Source organism: Priapulus caudatus, unplaced genomic scaffold (assembly GCF_000485595.1).
Source record: "Priapulus caudatus unplaced genomic scaffold, Priapulus_caudatus-5.0.1 Scaffold197, whole genome shotgun sequence".
Lineage (NCBI taxonomy): Eukaryota > Metazoa > Priapulida > Priapulimorpha > Priapulimorphida > Priapulidae > Priapulus > Priapulus caudatus.
Window position 1 is genome coordinate 1,001,773 of NW_014577258.1, and position 4,973 is coordinate 1,006,745.

At 47.6% G+C, this 4,973-nt stretch overlaps 1 long non-coding RNA gene across 1 annotated transcript in view; it reads left to right on the forward strand.

Annotated features, from left to right (window-relative positions):
* LOC106807143 overlaps positions 1 to 3,549 on the forward strand; it is an 86,092-nt gene extending 82,543 nt beyond the window's left edge. The window contains exon 3 of the long non-coding RNA XR_001393621.1: positions 3,498 to 3,549. This is a non-coding gene — a long non-coding RNA (uncharacterized LOC106807143). The remainder of the gene's footprint in view (positions 1 to 3,497) is intronic.
* The last annotated feature ends 1,424 nt before the right edge of the window (positions 3,550 to 4,973 follow it).

A 4,973-nucleotide genomic window follows, 5' to 3' on the forward strand; every position in this document is an offset into this window, starting at 1 on the left:
TACACGTGTGTGTGTGTGTGTGTGTGTGTGTGTGTGTGTGTGTGTGTGTGTGTGTGTGTGTGTGTGTGTACGTTGAATCAGCCGCACGCGCGCATGTTAAGGTACCACCATGGGAATCATTTTCCATAGGCGGCCATACTTACGAAAAAATTCCCATAAATCAGCAGAAGTTGCAAGTGACACCATATATGTTATTAACAAAAAAATTCTTCCATAATTTTTCTTGTAAACAACATTTTTCCAACACACACTCGAAATGGCCAATTTGCAATGTGAATTTGCACAAAAAAGTAGGCTTTCTTTGAAAATTCTCCGGCCGCACCAGCAACGCACCTCGGACGAGCCGTTTACACTGACGGATTCAGAAAAGATTCTAGTTTCTGAAATTAACAATTGCAAAGAGTTCTAACCCTTTCTAATGAGAAATACAAAATTCAAGCGCACGCATACACTAAAATACGATCTCAACCTTACCCTGTCCCAGCGCTCATTGGTTGATTTGCCAGCGTGGTACCTTACCGGGCATGCACTAGTGTGTCATGGCTGCCGCCGCCTTGCCCCTTCCCTTCCGCGTGTGTATGGGCGGTACGGGTGCGTGTGTGCGTGTATGTGCTGTGCGTACGTGCATGCGTGCAAATGTGTGCTCGCGTGAGTACGAGTCTGTGTGTCGGCGCGGGTGCGTGCGTGAGGTTGCGCGTGCGTGAGGTGGCGCGTGCGTGTGGGGGCGTGTGCGTGCGTTCATGCCCGTGTGTATCTCATTATCACATACGTGTAGCGGCACTGCAAGTTCTGACACTACCGACCAACACCCGAACCAGCACTGATTATAGAGCTCTGACGACGATGAAAGTGAGGTAGTGACGGTGACGACAGTAGGATGGGGACGATGAAAGACAGTGAGGTGGTGGTGATGGCGACAGTGTGTTGTTGACGATGACGACAGCGCAGTGGTGACGATGACGACAGTGCGGTAATGGTGGTGACGATGACGACAGCGCAGTAGTGACGATGACGACAGTGCGGTAGTCATGATGACGACAGTGCGGTGGTGACAATGACGACAGTGCGGTGATGACGATGACGAGAGTGCAATAGTCATAATGACGACAGTGCGGTGATGACGATGATGACAGACTGGTGGTTACGATGACGACAGTGTGATGACGACGAGAGTATGATAACGGCGACACTGCGGTGACAACGATGACGATGACGACGGAACTGCGGTGATAACGATGACGATGACGACGACAATGCGCTGACAACGATGACGATGACGACGGCACTGTGACGACAACGTGTGGAGTGTGTATTGATATTTCAATCACGTACGCGTCAGGCGTAAAATAGGAATCTCTACGATATGTTTTTTTCCTAAGCATTTTGCGCCGCTGCGACTATCAGCAAGATGTATTGCCATGGCAACGGAATGTGGATGTTCGTCTGGCGGTTAAAGTGTCGTAAGAGAATGAAAACAGATCGCCCGCAGCTTATACATAGACTAGCTCGCTCACCTGTGTGACTAGCAGAGAGAAGGTTTAATAACCTGTCATATAAAGGCCTCGAAAAATTTAGATCACATTCCTGTAAAAGAGTGAGGAGAAGAAGAAGGAAGGGAGGAAGGAAGGAGCCGAAGGAAGAGTAGGAGGGGGAGATAAAACAGAAAGAGAAAGAAAATGAGGTGTAATGGTTTCTCATATGACGGTCGTTAATAATTATTATGACATTACTGTGGAAGACGAGGATGGATGAGGAAGGGGCGCAGAAGTGGAGTAGGAGGACAGGGAAGGGTGGCGAAGAAGAATGGAGGTGGTATGAGCAATGGGAGGAAGAGAAGGAGCTAGATGAATAGTGGAAGGATCTATGATAGAGCACTCTACCCTCTGGAGTTTTCGTAATTCACGCTTGCCAGAGTGCGTATGAATTTAGATTAGATTTCTAAATTATCTCCGTGATTGTACTATTAGCATTAAGGGCCCTTAGGGTGTCAGTAGCAATAGCAGTAGCAATAGCAGTAGCAGTAGCAGTAGTAGGGAAACTATATATAGAATCATACTATCACTACAGCCTCTCGCTAGCGCGGTCCGGTGTTATTCTTATATCGTTTTTATTGTTGCTTAGGTGACCGAATCTGAAACTCCCCTCGTGAAACCGCTGTATCTGAGTAGCCAAGAGCTCTCACGTGAATTTAAGAATCGTAGTTGCAGCTAGCTTAGCATTTGTTTTAGTATTTCCCATCGATGACGTTACTTTGACGTTCTTATTTTTCACACAGCGGCTTCACAGCCTGTCCAGTTCACCCGCTTGAACAAAAATGGCCGCTTTCACATAGCAAGTGAACATCCATAATTCATGAAGTGAATCTAAAGTGGCGACGCGAGGGGGTCACGGGAAGCATCGTAATTAAATATGACAATTGAGCATCCACCATCCATCATTTATATCTATGTGGGGCGACACCGCAGGGAGCCGGGACGCGATGGAATTAAATGACAATCAAATGCCAGAATCCATCATCCCAATCTGCAGGAGGCGACGGTACAGAGGGCTTCCGCTGTGTCCAATTAGAAGGGCAAACGTGAATTATTAACACTGGCCGCACACAAACCGGACACTGGGTGCATGTGGTCTAACTACCGCCAACTCCTGTGTACTTGTTGCCTCTCCCTCCCTCTTATCAATCCACCTCTCCCATTCCTTCTCACGCTCTCTCTCTCTCACGGTCTCTCGTTCTCTCCTTCTCGATCTATCCTTCTCTTCTTTTTATCTTTCATTTTTTTACTTCCCTTCTCTCGGTTTCGCTCTCGTGCGCTCTCTCTCTCTCTCATTCTCGCTGTCTCTCTCTCTTCTCTGTCTCTCACTCTAGCTCCTTCTCTCAGTTTCGCGCGCGCTCTCTATCTCAGTCTCTCTGTCTCGCTCTCTGCTTCTCTCTGTCTCTCTCTCACCGCTCTACGTCTATCTCTCCTTCTCTCTGTCTCTCTCTAGCTCCTTCTCTCAGTTTAGCGAGCTCTCTATCTCCGTCTCTCTGTCTCGCCAGCTGCTTCTCTGTGTCTCTACCCCTCCTTCTCTCTGTCTCGCTCTCTGCTTCTCTCTGTCTCTGTCTCTCTCTCTCTCTCTCTCTCTCTCTCTCTCTCTCTCTCTCTCTTTCTCCTTCTCTCAGCCTCTATCTCTTCTGCCCTCTGTCTCTATCGCTCATTCTCTCTGTCTCAATCTCTCCTTCTCTCTGTCTCTCTCTTTCTCCTTCTCTCTGTCTCTATCTCTCCTTCTCTCTGTCTCTCTCTTTCTCCTTCTCTCTGTCTCTATCTTTCCTTCTCTCAGTATTGCACGCGCTCTCTATCTCGTTCTCTCTCTTTCGCTCTCTCCTTCTCTCTGTCTTAACCTCTCCTTCTCTCTATCTCTCTCTCTCTCCTTCTCTCTGTCTTTATCTCTTCTTCTCTCTGTCTCGCCTGCTCTCTTCTCCGCGCGTTAATCGCTGCGTTTGATTTCTCTCTCGGCAGGTTACGACCTGATAGAGTGGTTGTCGGAGCGACTGGAGATCAGTGATCCGGGTAAGTGATTGCCGCTGATTGATTCATCAAGCCAATTATATTCATCATGCGATTATCTCTCACGCTCTCTCTCTCTCTCTCTCTCTCTCTCTCTCTCTCTCTCTCGCTCCCACTCTCTCTCCCTCCCTCCCTCCCTCCCTCTCTCTCTCTCTCTCTTTCTCTCGGCAAAGCAAATTCGCTCGTAAAAGATCCCCTGACGAAAATTGAATTCACGGCACTAGATGGCGCTAACCAATTGCAATGCGAAAACACGGTCGGCATATGTATCCATGTTGCAAGATGGTCTGACGTATATTAGCTGAATGAACTCGGCCTGAATGCATACAGCCTGCTGATGGTGCTGGTGGGTTGCGTGCTACGTCCTACTCCTAACCCTAACCCTAATTAAATTTAATTTAATTAAAAATAATAATAATGTAATAAAAAATTGTAAATAAATCATGTAAATATTTGCGTTAATTGGGAAAAAATAGTTAAATGGATAAAGATAAATATAAAAAATAAAAAATAAATAAATAAAATAAACAGATGGTACGAACCAACGACCTTCAGAAGTAACGGCGCCGCGTACTAGCTCGGCTATTTAGCCGTCATTGCGAAATAATGTATTATGGATAGTGCCATGCATACATGGATGTGCGTGCGTGATTGTCTATGGTGGTGATAGCCACTGAACGGTCACACCTGACGTGCACTGACGTCACGACCATACTTTGCAACATGGAAACATATATCCACCCGAAAACACTTAGCCGCTAATATGGTCTCTCTCGCTCTCGCAGCCTAACGCGGCTCACGCCGTGCATGCAGTCAGAGCAATGGCCCGTGAGACGGCATTATCACCAGACGAGTGGCGAGCAGCAGTGATAAACATCGACGAGAGAAAGGGAGAGAGAGAGAGAGAGGAGAGAATGGAGAGAGGGAGAGAGAGAGAGAGAGAGAGAGAGAGAGACAAGAGAGAGAGTAGGAAGACAGGAAGGGAAGAGGGGGAGAGAGGGAGAGAGAGAGAGAGTGTGAGACAGCGAGAGAGAGAGAGAGAGAGAGAGAAGATGAGAGAGAGAGAGAAGAGAGAGAGAGAGAGAGAAAGAGAGAGAGGGAGACAGAGAGGGAGACAGAGTAGGAAACAGAGAGAGAGAGAGGGGGAGAGAGAAAAAATGAGAGAGAGAGAGAGGGGGGGAGAGAGAGAGACAAAGATAGAGAGAGAGAGAGAGAGAGAGAGGAGAGAGGGAGAAAGAGAGATGAGAGAGAGAGAGAGAGAGAGAGAGGAAAGAGAGAGAGAGAGAGAGAGAGAGAGAAAAAGAAAGAGAGAGAGAGAGAGAGAGAGAGAGAGAGAGAGAGAGAGAGAGGGAGGGAGAGTGGGAGCGAGAGAGAGAGAGAAAGAAAGAGAGAAAGAGAGAGAGAGTAGAAAGAGAGAGAGAGAGAGAG